Here is a 16,204-nt window from a genome sequence, read left to right on the forward strand (position 1 = left end):
TGATACCGGCTCTCTGACGAGATGGAGGGAAGAAAGAGGAGGAGGGAGAGAGGCGGTGGTGGCGAACGATATGCTTATCATAAACACAACACTCTCATCGAGGTACTCCATGAATACATACGACCGATACGCACTCAGCTGTCCAATCAACGCTCTTGACACAAGGATGCATTGTGCGCCACCGCCGACGGTAACACTGAGTAACGAGTTTTCCCATTGGTCGTCAAGCACCCGCAAACGCACGCAAATATGAAGAGCAGCATCTCCGCGAAGAAGAGTTAGCCTGGCCAAGCGCGTAATCTACGCTTGATAGGTCGCAGGTAATTAGGCGTTTTAATTACGTGTTGACACTGCACTAATAAAACCACAAGGTTCCATTGATCGGGAGTTGATCATCGTATTTATCTTATTGGAGGGCGAGCAGTCGAGCAAACAAGGAATCTGCAACCGTTTGGCCGCCGATAAGTTTACCTTTGTGATTTACCCACAAGGCAGTGGACGACTAGTTCGACAAAGACATGTTGTAGGCTTCTGTGAGCCTGATCGAGCAAGCTGTCAGTTTTGCACCCTTTTATTGCTGGAATGATTATGAACCTATTATCTATGAAATTTGTGCTCTGCTGTGAAAGACAAGATGCTTCGGTGCACACGGGGTGCATGGAAACTGAACATTAAGGTTTGGTGGTGTTACATGAAACTAATTCTCCTCCCTTTCCTCTCTTATGTATTATATACCTTTCACCTTTTACATAGTTCTTAAAGGGGGGCGGTCCAACAACAAGTTTAAGGAAAGTCGGGCATTTGGAACTAATTTTCTATCTGATTCCACGATAAGTTTGACTGCCAGATAAAGAGCTTACATCTTCACCACTCCCCCCACCCGCGCGCGCTCTTGCAAGTTTCTCTATCTCACTTGTTTTGGGTTTTTGTTGTTTGTTTGTTTGTTTGTTTGTTTGTTTTTTCTCCCCACTCTCAATGCGAGAAATGTATCTCATCCGATAAGATATTCAAATTTCAAAATGTCTATGGACAGTGTGACAATATTGTGTTCCCTTGTCGTTGTTGTTTTGTGTATTTTCCGATAAGATAATTGAGTATAAAAATGACATACTCTTGTTCTAAGCCCTGTTCCAGTCTTGCAGTGTGCCAATCTATGTTCCGTTATCCACCATCATGTGTGTTTCAGTAATTCGGACCTCTACATTTCTGTACAAGGTTTGTTCACAATTGGATATTGCCTTGATTCTTTATTAACTAAAATCATCTGCAGAAGAAAAAAAAATCATGGAAATGTTTGCTCCTTAAAAGGGCGGAAAAATTTTAAAGTTTTCATTTGCTCTTTCTTCCACTTTGATGTCTTTTTTCTTCGTTTCTCTTAATCTTTTCTCTCTCTCCCTTCTCTTTTTTACTTTATCAACTCTCGTTTGTTTCTGTTTTTTTAAGGAAGTTTCAACCTTCAACGTGGACCCTTGAGTAATCAACAAAACTTGTCAGATATGTGTGCTAGAAAACAATAACAGAGTGAGGAAACATGGTGAAAGCATCATGATCAACGAAAATGCAACAAATACCAAATATCAGTATGCAAGGAAAAACAAGATATTTCCGAATTCCCCATGTGGGACTTGCTTAGGCGATACGCACTGGACTAGAAAGCCGGTACAAAGGTTTAGTGTATCTGCCGGATTACAGTTGATATGTATCGCATTAGCTGTGTACATGACGACACTATTTATCTATCATTGTATCGTTCAAAGAAGGAAAAAAAGATTGGAAAGAAGACACGCGAGAGGGGAAGACATGATAGAGGGAAAGAAAGGGTGGACGATCGAAAACGGAGAAACTGAAATAGAAGGACAAAGCAGGAGAGATCGAGCATGACAAAACCTAAACATGCATGGACCAGATGAAGTTATTGATACATTAGGAAGCGATAGGTATCACCCCTAGCTTTGGATTATGAGAGCCGGGAGAAATCAGGATAAAACGTGCTCCGAAATCCCTGCAGAGGTTTCCCCTCTAAGACGGCCGTAGTATCTCGCTTGTTTCCTCCGACCCCAACATTACTGATGGGGAGCAGGGTTACTCCTTTCCCACCCCCCTTCTCTCTCTCTCTCTCTCTCTCTCTCTCTCTCTCCCTCTCTGTTTTCATGTCTCTCTCAAACTCTCTCCAATTCCCTCTCTGTTTCTCCGTCTCTCCTCTCTAAGCAAGATTGATGTAATGAAATTGAACAATATTAGTCTCACCTCCCATGGGCAGCATAATGATATAGGACCTTCTTAACAATTAATCTAACAACCATATCGCCTCACTCCCCCCTTTATCCCGCAGAAGCTAATCTTGCCTGCTTTTATTTTTGTGCCTTTTATGCTCTGTGTGATGAATAATCTTCGTATGACGAGAGGAATATTCAAACCTTAAACTTTTCTTTTGCACGAATGTGTTTGTTCCTCTTTTAGGTAATGTCTGTAAATATGGGATATTTTTTTCTCTCTCTCCCTCTCCTCTCTCCTTGTGAAATTAAGGAAGTGCTGTACATACTACTTTTATCATTTTTATCTTGTTTTATCTATAAAAATGATAAAATGTTCAATTGCACAATATTTTTAGTGTTTGTGCGTGACAAAAATCACGTAATACCAGCACAGAGAGGAGTGGAAAATTTCACGAGTAGGCACATTCAAGTTTAGTTGCGACGTAAACCCAGTTATCGGAGACGTTTGAGTCCACTGTACAAAGGTACACAGATCTTAATAAAAAACTTTTGGGTATTTGTCTCAATCAAAAAAGTAGTGTTATGGATTTAACGTCTGCATGATGAACTTAGGAACTAAGTGACTCTTTGATGTCTGTGGAATACAAGGAAAAAGTCTTAATAGCACAATCACGAGCGCTATCTCGGAGTCTGCCAATATACGACTCTGGGTTTATAAACCCACTGCACCTTGGCAAATATAATTCAAATGCGTTTATCGCTTGGAAGCAGGTTTTAACGACTTATTGATGGTCCACCGCCTCCAATTTAGCCATTGAAGCTTTACTACCGATTACACATAATAACCACTTCTTCCCACCTGTGACAAAGCCATTATTCACCTAATTGGACCATGAAATCAAACATCCTTTCAGCCCTGCAATTTGCTCGATTTCGATCTTTTTCTCGCTTTAATTCTGTACATGTTTCCAATCCCACAATCATGCATACGCATATTCCAAATAAACATTAGGGTCACACGAACAGTTTGCACTGGCGAAACAACGGCAATATGACTTGTGATGAGCAAGCTAGTCATAGGCTGTCGCAGACAGACTTCACCGCCGGAGTTTGAGGATGAGCATGGCAGCTTCGCATTGGTCGAGCGAGCTTCACCAGTGCTGCGCATCCCAGCCATTATAGTTGACCCATAGGTAGCCCAATTAGTGTGTTTGACTTGCTGCTATCGGTCTTTTCTTTGATCTTGCTCCCTAAGATTGACCCCAAAGAAAGAGAATGTCGCTAACCGCTTCCACCGTTCTCATTATTGTGATCTCACTCATGTTGGGTCGTTTTTGATGATTTCAAAATGAATGAGATTAAATTTTCCCTTTTCATATTTAGAGCGATTGTATCTGCACAATTCCCGCGTTACTCTCTTGATGGTAATATCTCGTCGAATTAATCAAGGTCCTCTAAAAGGCACGGATCTTAATCAGTTTAGATGAAAACATATATAACGGTGAATAATCAAAAGGAAAATAACACATAAAGCAAAACATTGTTTTAGAGGACAAGCGTCTTCAGAGAGAAGCAGCAAGAATTCTATAGGAGCAGACGATTGAGAATCAAAGGTATTGTTTACCATCGGGAACAGTACTTTCAAGAAAAAATGTTCGAGTTATCATATTTGATGCATATGTGTAGGTCAGTTGTATCACAAAACATCCTACCATATAAAAATTTTGCAATAAAGCCTAAAAGATAAGGAGATATTACTATTTTTCTCAATAAACCATAAATGTAGAAACAATTTCGTTATAACTATTGCTCATATTTTGTATATTTAACAATACTCAACGTTGATTATACTGATTAACATTTTTACATTGGTTGTTTCTATTCCTATCTCACATTTTAGAACTATTTTGAAGCACTAAAGCTGGAATTTTGTTTAATCTGCAAATGGTAAATCATGCCTTTAAAGGGAGCGGTTTCCCCAAACACATATGTGGATCCAGCTAATGCAAGCAACGAGATGGTAAGGGTGAAACATGTTGCGAAAATTTCAAGAAAAAAAAATGTAATCCGTTCAAACGTTTGGAATTTTCTTATTTCGTTGATGCCATGTGAGGACCTCTTTTGATATCATTTTCAAGACAGTTCAGGATGCCATGGCAGTACAAGGATATAAAACATAGATTTTTGTTGTTGCTGTTGTTGTTATGATATCACGAATTGCTAAATAGGGTTTCCATGAAGTATATATGCACCAACACGTGGAATTAACCAGAGTTTAGTAATTAATGACTTTTCAATGGATTGTCCGATCTTCATGAAACATCGAGGGAGTGTTTATCCTAATCATTCTTTATTCGCAGAATCCACATTTTTGATAGGACTGAATTTCCTCTTAACTTTACAAGCGACTAATGGTCTGCCCCTTTGGATATCAGCGAGCCAAATTTACACAGAAAACACACAACAAGTGTTAAAGTGGACTTAATATGAACGTTCATCGCATGTGAATGTTATTGTTGTATTTGAATATTTGAATTGACAAACGCACAAAGTACCAAATGTATTATTTCTTTTTCTTGTTTTGTTTTTATTTGTCACAGAGATATGTGTGAAACAGCATGAAATGTATGTGAGTTTTTGTTTGTTTTGATATGTTCAAAAGCCATGATTTAAGAGGAAAAAGCATATCTCCATGCAGTGAAAATTCCCACGTTCTTTCACCATTGTATGAAAAACAATGCAAAACCAGGGAGAAAGTGAAAACAAATTTTACATTTCTTTGTCTTATTTTGAGATGCCGGTATTGCTGGGTGCATGTAAACTCAAAATGATAATCACTTTCTGAATAATTGTTATGTTGTTCACTTCAATTTTTTTTTACTGATCTCTTCTTAAATGTGACTGGGGAAGTATAGCATATAGATATCCTTTATATTTTGTGGTCTGACATCACGTTGATGTGACATTGACCAAAACACTAAATCTTTGAAAATAAAGTGACTTGGCTGAAGAAAAAAAAAATTGATACTGAACTGTCTAAAGACGAAATACATTTTGTCAAAATTTAACAAATGCCTGGAAATATAACCCACGTTTTTTGAGGGGGTGGTGCTGACGAATTATCATGATATGGTAATTGAATATACATATTCCGTTCAACAATACCCAATTTTGCCAGTTTTGCCAAAAGTTCCAAATATTGTTTTTATATCAGATGATCAATTTTTGGCTACAATTTGGCAGCAACATACATTTTGATGACATGCCCTATTTCTGATCTCGCTTATACAGTCACAACAAGCATACACAATCTCTGGAATGATGATTTCTCGTGCATAGAGTTATCCAAACAGACTTCTTAGTATAGCCGTACCTATTACCAATAATATCTTATCTAGAGAGGCGTTTCCTTGACATCTTGTACTTGCTCCATATCTAATCTTGATTATGATATAAAACGGCATCACGCCTGGCTGGAAGCGGGATGCCGTGAAAATGTGAAGATGACATTGTCACTGTCAAAAAGGACATCCTATTATAACGCCATGTCATTTCTTTTAACATGGTATCATGGATCATGTCAAGATTTATGATTTTGTAGTCAGCGAAAACCTGACGTAATGCCAAGAATAGCTTTTACAAACACTCGTTGATTGAAGTAATGCAATAACACAGGCGTCTATAAAATTCAGGATCGAATCACATGTATACCGGTATAGCAATCGTTGAATTGATATTAGTTAAGTGCTTTATGGCGTGCTTGGCACATTAAGTTCGACCAAGTTTTTTCATCAGCCAACATTATGTTTGACTCTTAACACGCCTCTCTGGCGTGACTATTGCCACCGTGCAAGTTGTCTTGGATAGCTTTTTAATGATAACCAAGTTTCCCGTAAAATTTATCGCGATTGCCATAAAGTCAGTCGGGAAAAGATATTGCCAATTTCACAACTATCACGTGAGGACGGGGTCATAAACATCTAACATTTATGGTAACATTATTATACGATTACAGCGCGAGTGATAATAAAACGATAAAATATTTACTTCTTGATGAAGGTGTCCATAAATATCTTTATGATATCATCGAAGTCAAAATGGAAGTAACATAAACATACCTGCCTTCTTGTGTGCGTGGTCTACGTGCAGATTAAATCAGAAAAATTATATGCATCTCATCATGATACCCAATTCTAATTCACGTTAAATGTAAATGAGGACTTTGCTACCATGAATCTAGCTCTTAATTTAAGTAGGAGATGAAAATCATATTACTGCCAGAAGGAAGGTCAAGACTGATGTTGTGGAAGACCTACATTAGATTTTGTTCTGTCCTGGGCAGCTGCTAGGTGAAACAGAGATCTCCTATCTGTTTTAGTCAATTTGGTCTTCTCCGTCAAAGCCAAATTGTGCTTTACTACTGAATATTTCTATTATTCTCCAGTCTGAGAAATGTCCCTTTCATGCACACGCACATCACACACAAATACACACATGTATATATATATATATATATATATATATATATATATATATATATATATATATATATCATAATCATCAATGGAAGCATCAGATGTGTTACCAGCCACTACCCCTTTAAAACGTTGTTGTTAGCTGTTTGTTTATAGTATATAGTGCATCGTTCTTCTTTTAACTTACAACTTACTTACCGTGTGTAATTATCAGTTGTGTAAGTGCAGCAAAATTGTATATAAGTCAGAAAAAAAAAAACCTCCTTGAATTATCCTTACAGAAGTAGGAGGTGTAGGTTTCTTTCATCAGAGAGTGGGTTCGTTCCTCGTGAATACACAGCTACTAAGATACGTCAGGTCCCTGCCAAACCCTACATGCCTTTTTATTTCTTTTTCTTTTATTTAAATGAAGGAAGATAAGCCAGACAAGCTACATGTAGCGAGCTTTTGGCATTCAGCAGATAGGTGCGTAATTGATATACAACCGGAATAACATCGACATTAAAGTCGCGTTAAAATGTTCTCTCGGTGACGCACAAAGCCACTTTACCGCCTTATGCACAGCATCAAGACACTTCAAGCGCTGCAACCTTCAGTGATTGTAGTAAACGGTACACTAAGTCCACTGAATTTTCGCGAATAACAGATCTAGGGTGACATTACCACCAGGGGCATCCCTCTGTTTAAAGAAAAAAAAACACAAAAAAAAGTACGGACGGAGTCAGGGGAAGAAGAAGTCTTATTAAGTTTAGAAGTTTGACTTGTTCAAGTAGGCCTAATCACAGAGAAATTATCCATAGTACGTACATAATAAGATTATTACAGTATTATAGATACAAGAAAATTTTCAGAGCATATAAGTATGACAATCACGAAGTACCCTAGAATATGTGCATTTTTTCCTTACTAATAACATGGCTGTCAGATGCGACATAGAAATATGGGGATTACAATTAGTCTTTACAAATTGAATCACATAAACCTCAAATTTCATCGAGTAAAGTTGATTTGCTCCTTTTATTTTATTGGTTGCAGATGCGGCTTGATATCTGACAACACTATGTAAGAGTCAAGATTCGAACGTTGTTAACAAAACGGTGCTAATAAAAGCGGATAAATTCCGTCCTCCCCCTTTTCACTATCTTTATCTTTCCAAGGTACGTGACTATCACGTTCAGGATATTATCAAATTACAGCAGATCTTTGATCACTGTTTGTTGTAAAGAAAAAAAAAAGTAAAACGTGTTCTCTTTGATGCCTGCTCGACATAAAAATTTTCTTCTTTTTTTCATAAACACACACTCAGGTACATAATATCTCAACATCTACTTCCTATTAGTTTCTTTTTCTTTATCCCTACATAATTATGTTTGGAATCAATGAAAATATCTTTTTCATTCTGCTTTTATTTCTTTCCTTAAATATCACATTGCGTAATTCTTGTAACATTTTTAAGAAGGCTTTGAGAAAAACCATATAAAAATTCAAGCAGTTCAATTCAAATCAAGTGATTCTTTTTTCTCCTCGTAACTCATCAAGGCAATAATTTTGAGAGAGAGAGAGAGAGAGAGAGAGAGAGAGAGAAAGAGAGAGAAAGAGAGGGAGAGAGCTGATCTTATAAGGGTTAGACAGGTGGATGATCAAAACGTCGTAAATGCGTGACTTTACCTGGCCCATAAAAATATCAATGAATGTATAAATTTAGGAGTGCGATTATATACTATAACTGTAACTACTACTGCCCGGGAATATTTCGTTGCTAGGATTGTGTGTTTTTCCTTATGGCAACCCGTCAATGAATTTAACCCGCGCCGCCTCCGCTCTGAGCGATCACAACGCCGATCGTGGAAGTCAGATTGTGCCTGCTTATAACACTCGATATCGATAATTCACCTAATTCGGCGACACATGGCGCGGTCTTTGTAATATCTCTTTAATGCTCACTTGATGTTCAGTACACGGAAGGCTAAAGCCAGTTTTTAATTAATTTCGCAACATCGCTCGGTTGCTAGCCTCCAAGCTTTGATTTCCATCTCCTTCTCGAGGAGTATCTCGGCACCCCGTGAGAGCACATATTCTATCACCCCTGACAAACTCACGCACACATACAAGCACATTTCGTTCGTATTCTTTGAAATGCCATCCCTCATATGGATATCAGGAAAAGAAACTGAACGCCACTTACGCAGATATCGAAGTCGAAGCAGTCGAATATTCTAGAAAATAATGATGATAATTTGAAAAAAAAAAGATGAAGGTGGCGGGTCATAATCACGGATCACATACACGCCTTTTAAAAGTCTTATAATCTTTGACTTTTACTTGAAAGTGATGGATACTGGACGATAACGAAAGTGATAGTCTTTGCGTTATAATTGTTTTGTGAAGTATATTATTATATATATATATGTATATATATATATATGTATTTGATTGACGGTAGGCGATCTTATTGACAAACAACAACAAAAAAAAAAACGCGCGCAGAGTGCCACAAATAAATACACACACTGTATACTCAGCTCGCACTGAGTGGGTTGACACTGTCTTAATATTTTACAGCTTGTTCAATTCAATTCTATTTCGTTCCCTTTCATTCTCAAGGAATTTTTGTAAAAATATAGCGCATGCTTATAAATGATCATGTATTTTGCTCTCGTATAAGCCATTATCAAGATCGGTCCTCCTAACCATTACTTGATACAATTTTCCAGATATGATTCATACAATTTGTCGAATTGTATGAATTATATTTATTATATTTTTCTTCTTTTTTGTTGCAGTAGAATGCAATTGAGACACTTCCAATGAATCTTAAGATTTATTGATTTTCACTGTGTGACATTATTGCTGATAGAAGAACTTTATAAAAGGCTCAACATTAGAGGTGGGGCCACCAGAAATAGATGTGGGATAACCACTTGTTTTTTTTTTTAGGAAATCAAATTTTGGTAGACAATTCGGGCACAACCACCAAAAATTCATGTGTGTGTGTGTGTGTGTGTGTACACTTTTTCTCGACTGGAAAATAGAAAAATAGCCCGCGGTTCGGTGGTTGATCACTGCTATAGCTACCGCGATTAGGGTTGCCAGATCACCGCTAGTCTTTAACTTACCACCAAACTTAGACTACTTTACGGCTAAACTAAAACTTAATGGCCAGATTTCATGAAGGTGCAAACAGAATTAGGTATATGTATATATATATATATATATATATATATATATATATATATATATCCTTATATGTTAACTATGATAATTTCATTAAAATGTGATGGTGTCGTGGAAAAAGAATCTTTAGGTCGTAGTATGCAATACTGAATAATATTACGTTAGGTTTCGTGAACTTAATCACAGTACGTGGTTATCATACCTTCCAATCTTCACATGATTATAATGGTTTATTGTGTTATTTCGATGTTAAAGTAAATTGTTATATTTTTATATTCTTCTTTGATTTTTTTTTTTTAGGGGGAGGGTGCTGCCACGTTTCATTGTCTGCGGTTATAAAAAGAAAGTGATAATAATAAATTTGGTAATTTTTATGGCCCGAACCATAAGAAAAAAGGTAGTGTGAAGCCTGGCATTATGTTCAAATTCTTGATAATCATAAAATGGTGCATGACTTTCTCATTAATAGGTTCGTGCAACCGCACACATATTCTATTGAATGATGAGATAACTGTATTCCTTCTGATCGCCTATGAACAAAGAAGAAATTTAGTGACGATCTGTAGTGCAGTGGCATCATCTTGCCTAACTTTAATTTGTGGTTGCTACTGATAGTCCCATTCTGCTGAAACAAGACTTTAGATTTAAGTAACTTCCTTATTTGACACATTTTTATATGCACTTCTAGAACAGTGATTTCTGAATTTATAAATGATAAAATTTCAGTTTAGTTTTTTTTTAAGTACTATCTTTATTTTCACTCATCCCTCTCTCTTTCCTCTCCCCCAAAACAGCACACAAGAATGAATCTTAAATGACGCAATGTTATTACTACAGAGAGGTTCTCCACGATATTATATATTGTCGAACAATCTAGAACAAAAACAATTTGCCAGGTTATTCACCAGCAACAAATTAATCAAAACTAAGTATTTCCATGATCTCAGTAGTTAAGGCAATCGTTCTCCAGGACATATCTGACACTAGGGCACAATACTCGTGGTCGTCACATGCATGTTCGTCAAGGATTGACGGAGGGCCTATATCCTATCCTATATCTTTAGGACATAGAATCACGGGCCTTAATGAGACTTAAGCCCGCCGCACACTACACGATTTTGCCCCGATTCACCGGTCTTAAGACCTTAAGACTAGAAGTGTGACGTCACAGTCTTGCCATTTTCTAGTCGTACGACTGGGTCTTAGCGCCAGTCGTAGAGATTTGACATGTTGAATTTCTAGACCAGTCGTGAGCTTTCAGCCATTTACAATGCAGCAAAATGCAAGCGCACGCAGTGCGCACTAGCGCGCGCTTTACAGTCGTAAGCCTACTCGGTCGTATAGTGTGCGGTGTCCGGTCGTACGACTGGTCTTGAGACCCAGCTTGGCTTAAGACTTTAAGACCAGTCGGATCGTGTAGTGTGCGGTGGCCTTTAGCCGCACTTGTATACTTATAATTCTTATACAACAAGGCACTAGAAACACACTTTCTGCAAACAGCATCCTCGAAGTGGCAAAGGAAAATGGTAACTTTATGTAATGTGAACCATTCCAGAACAGGACCGAAGGACAAGAAGGTCGACGTAAAATCGAATGAATGTTTACATAACCCTCATTTAAGTATAAAATGCCCCCCCCCCCCAAAAAAAAAAAAAAGCAACAACCAAGACCTCTGGTTATGTTACGATTTTTTTTTTCATTTCCATCTAAAAGGACGGTCAAGAAAGTTCAAAATACAATTGTCTGCAAGTCTACGAGGGGAAGAAAAAGGAAACACGTAAAAAAGAGTATGATATATTATCATGAATAAAACACGATAGAATATGAAGTTTCAATCGTATTCTTCTCACTTTGGTTTTGACTAATGCTATCTAGCGCATTGGATCATTGGCTTGTCACATAGCAACCAGTTATTCGCTTCCTCTCTAACAGTATCACTTGGTTTTCTGACCGAAATCAAAGCCATGTATGTTGGGAAACAAGTGATTTATAGTATTGGAAATCAGCCCGCTTCTGAAGGGCAAATGGCGAGCTCCGCTTTGCCATGTAAATACTTCCGTTGCCACCGTGCGGACTTCCTCTAATTAGACCAACTTGGGGCTCATCAGTTCTTGATCAAGTAGCCCAGCTCTAATTCCTTGTCTTCTCTCTCAGTAAACGATTCTCCGGTCCATCACCCAGCGTAGCTAAGCATTACTTGAGAGAAGACAATGGGCACAACAATTTTTATGATGACATACTCGTCTATCTCAGGGGGCTTTTTTTCAAGCCCCCTCAAGATCAATCTCGTTCGCTTAATTTTACATCAACAAATGTATTATTACAGAAACTTGAGGTTTTGATTAAATTCAAAGTGTGCCTTTATCAACTCTTAATCAATTTGCTTGACAGGTAATGATTCTTGAGTCCGCTCCTCATGAAGGAAACATAAATCCTGCTGACATGACTTCTGGCAATGTGTCGGATGTCATCTGTCAGCAGTGATTTTGTAAACCAAAAATATCAAAATAATAATATATTTCACACGAAACACATGTAAGTAAACATAGATTATACAGATCATGTATTTGTATGTATGTATGTATATATTACATATACTGTATATATATATATATATGAGGAGAGAGAGGCAGAGAGAGGATATATATATATATATATATATATATATGTGTGTGTGCGTGTGTGTGTGTATGTGTGTCTGTACGTGTGTGTGTGTACATGGAAATTGTAGGAGCATTTCCTATGCTCCAACATGTCCAAAACAAAATTTACAATCGGATTTGAAGATTCGCAGAGGTAAAAATATCAGACATGTACACTTGCACCCTCACTTACCTTTGCACTGATGCATTTTGTACCTACCCTACTTGGTTAAGCCATATGCTTTTCCAGAGGCTGTCATCAAACTCAAGGTCCAGCTTAAGATGACGGTCTCCTGCATTTTGTATGTATTGATTCGACTGAATAATCAATGATTTTCCTATTCTTTTTGTGTGCTTATAATTCACCTATACAATATTTTATTATTGGTACATTATGTATGATTATATCTATATTAATTTTGTGTTCGATATAATGTGATAAGTTTTTGGAAAATTGTTTCTTACCTTGTATATACTTTGTGAAAATGCAGAAATAAATCAAACCAAATCAAGAGAAAATGCGAAGCTCTTTCACTACTCTAGACACCATGAGTTGAAATAAAACTAGGAGATTCCTATCTGCCATGCAGTGTGAGGGACAACGAAAGTACAATACCTAAATTTTGCACCCCACCCCCAGCCATGTTGCAGTAGGTGATATGCAAGAGGCACAATCGTCGGAGGATAAATGGCACAGCTGGTTAAAATATCAGACGTAGAATTGAATATATATATATATATATATATATATATATATATGTATGTATATATAGAGGGAATAATCTGAGGCAAATGAGTTGAAACTGCCACTGGTTGGAATGAACGAAAAGTACACGAATGCCTGATGTAGATATGTTAGGGGTAAAAAGTCAAAGGCAATAAATGTCGGGAAAGATATTGTATTCTAACACTTGCATGTTTTATATCTCATATGCATAGTTCTGACACTGAAAAAAAAATACACTTTTACCTCTCGCATTTTAACGACTAACTGTTTTATCATATCTATCTATGGTATTTCACACTGAGCCGTCATTGCGACAGCGCGTTATGTAGTTTGACGTAGACAACTATATAATCTAATCAGATTCTATTTGAAGTATCGTTTAAAAACAAAATATTACCATTTTGGTACGGACTTACGAGTGTACAGCTGCCTACAGAAAACTGGGAAGCAAAAACTGTAAAAGAAATTGAGAGTTATTGAATAACTACAGATTATCATAAAGTAAATACAAGAATTTGATATTGTTCCTTTGTGGTAAACTCTGTTCGGTTTGTTTTATACGAATGGTACATTACGACCAAATCAGAAATTCTCTCGAGATCGAATAAGGATTAATGTAAAACTTGTATCTACCTAGCAGATCTGATTTGTATAATCTAGGGGAAAGGAACATTTGACCTGCAATATTTACACAGCAACATGGAAATTGGCAAAATATTTCTTGTAATTCATGAATCGTGCAAATTAAAATTGAACTTTCTGCCAATGAATCATTTAAGGCTTTCTGCTGACGCTAGTAATACAGCGATTGGGCTTTTGGACTTGTGATGATCTTACAACAGCGTCACTGTGTGTTGGGATATGTTAAACTGGAATTCCTGGTCAGAAGTTAATAAATTGCAAAGTTTCCCTAATCTTTGAAAAACAGATCTTGAGAAGGTTTTTACACAGAAATAACACACTGTCTCAGAAATGGAACATACGTGAGAAAAATATTCGACAAAACTAATCTTGAAAATGTCTGTTGTGATACGAGACTAGAATCCGTCAAGCACTTTAGACAGGGTTTTCTTGGTATGTTACTGATATCTAAATCGTACCACGTGTTCTTGTTCATCTTTCACTGATTGTAGTATAAATAATTTGATATCTTTATACATTTATTTTCAGATTCCAAGTTTCATAGATTGATAATATTCTATCATACGTCCTAGCTGAATATCATGTAATATTTAATTTTGTTATATTTGATGTATTTCTTCACTGAAAAATATGAAAATAAATTGAAAATTGAAAGTTGAAATTTATATTTCGTGAACGAAGTCTCTTGAAAGAGAATGGGCACGAAAGAAAAGAGACAGTTGATGCATTACACAAGTAATAAGAATAAGGCAGCCTTCTGTTAAACATAAAATCATGATAACGTTTGCTTTTCTCTCTCAACTTCGACTAGGTTGAGATATCAAGAAAGAAAAATATAGTTGAATTAAAAACGAATTTCTTACTCGCAAAGACATTGTGACTACAGGTGGGCATTTTACCATCTTCACAGAACTCTCCTTAAGCAGTAAGTAATGTCATATTTCATTAACAGTTTGACTTACCTCTGAAATGTGCTCTTGATACATCCTGTGCTTCTATCACCATTATACAGAAGTAATTTCATACTTCATAAACTCAGAAACGGAGAAACGAGATTGATACCGGATTTTCTTGTAATGTTCGAGCTATCATCGCTTCTTTACAATAATGTCCTCAACTTTGAACACTTTATGGTAACTAACAATCTACAAGAGGGCTCCTGTGGTAGACGAGTTAGTATAAAACTGAAAGTGTTAGGCTGCTTAAAGAATATTGAATGAATTAAAATAAATAGATGATAAATGACTCCTCATAGACCTTGAATTTTTTTTCATATGAAATTTCATATGAAAGTACCCTTCGCAGTAAATATACATTTTTGTCATAAACATTCCATTTGAGTGATTTATCTTTTGACGATTGAATCACATCCGTGACAAAACTTTGAATTTTCAAAGTCATTTTTCATCAGCACATATTTCAAAAACACTATGACGGCCCACATAACTGTTATTGAAAGGAAAAAACAAGTGGTTGGAAAAAATCGATTATCGTCATTATTTCAATTAGATTTTCTTCCCGGTTCGTTTGTGTTTTAGTTTAAAAATGTGACATAGGGACAGCAGGCTTGAAGATTGCTTAAGATCTTGGTATCTGTGCAGTGTTTGTTTACTTTTTTAAGTTTGAATGCATCACACACATGAGTTATCTACATTGTATATTTATATATATATATATATATATATATATATATATATAATTACATACATGTACACAAGTATGTTACCTATGTATATCGGATATACATACATATACATGTACATATATTATATACATATATATATATATATATATATATATATATATACATTATATGCATACATGTGATCTGTTATCTGTGGCGAGAATGATATTCACTCCATCAAACGTGTGTGATACGTTTATTTATTTGTCAAGTTACAATAAAACCAGGGAGGTGAGGAGAAAACTGAACAAATTAGTGTAAACCGACACCTTTCGAGACCTTATAGATACGAGGAAAAGTAAAGGTATGGAAATGTAAATCACATATTTATTATTAAAGGAGAACTGTCTTTTTATGCAGGAATAAGCATGGTGAGAAGTTATGAAAAGGGATACAATTTATGAAGAATTTCTCGACTATAGAAAGATTAACATAATTTGTTCAGACATTACTGATATGAGGCAAAAAAGGCCCCTTTTGCATCACATTTCCGTCTGGAAATAGGGGGATCAGGTTCAAGAGAGAGAAAGAGAGAGAGAGAGAGTAAACATTAATGCATCTTTTACCATTATCTCTCCATCTTCTCTATTGGAAACAATCCTTATTCAAACCTTGAAAACATTTTATTCCAACATTAAGATTTC

This window comes from Diadema antillarum, unplaced genomic scaffold (genome assembly GCF_040938485.1).
Source record: "Diadema antillarum isolate AM-2024a unplaced genomic scaffold, OU_Dant_1.0 seq00001426_RagTag, whole genome shotgun sequence".
Taxonomy (NCBI): Eukaryota; Metazoa; Echinodermata; class Echinoidea; order Diadematoida; family Diadematidae; genus Diadema; species Diadema antillarum.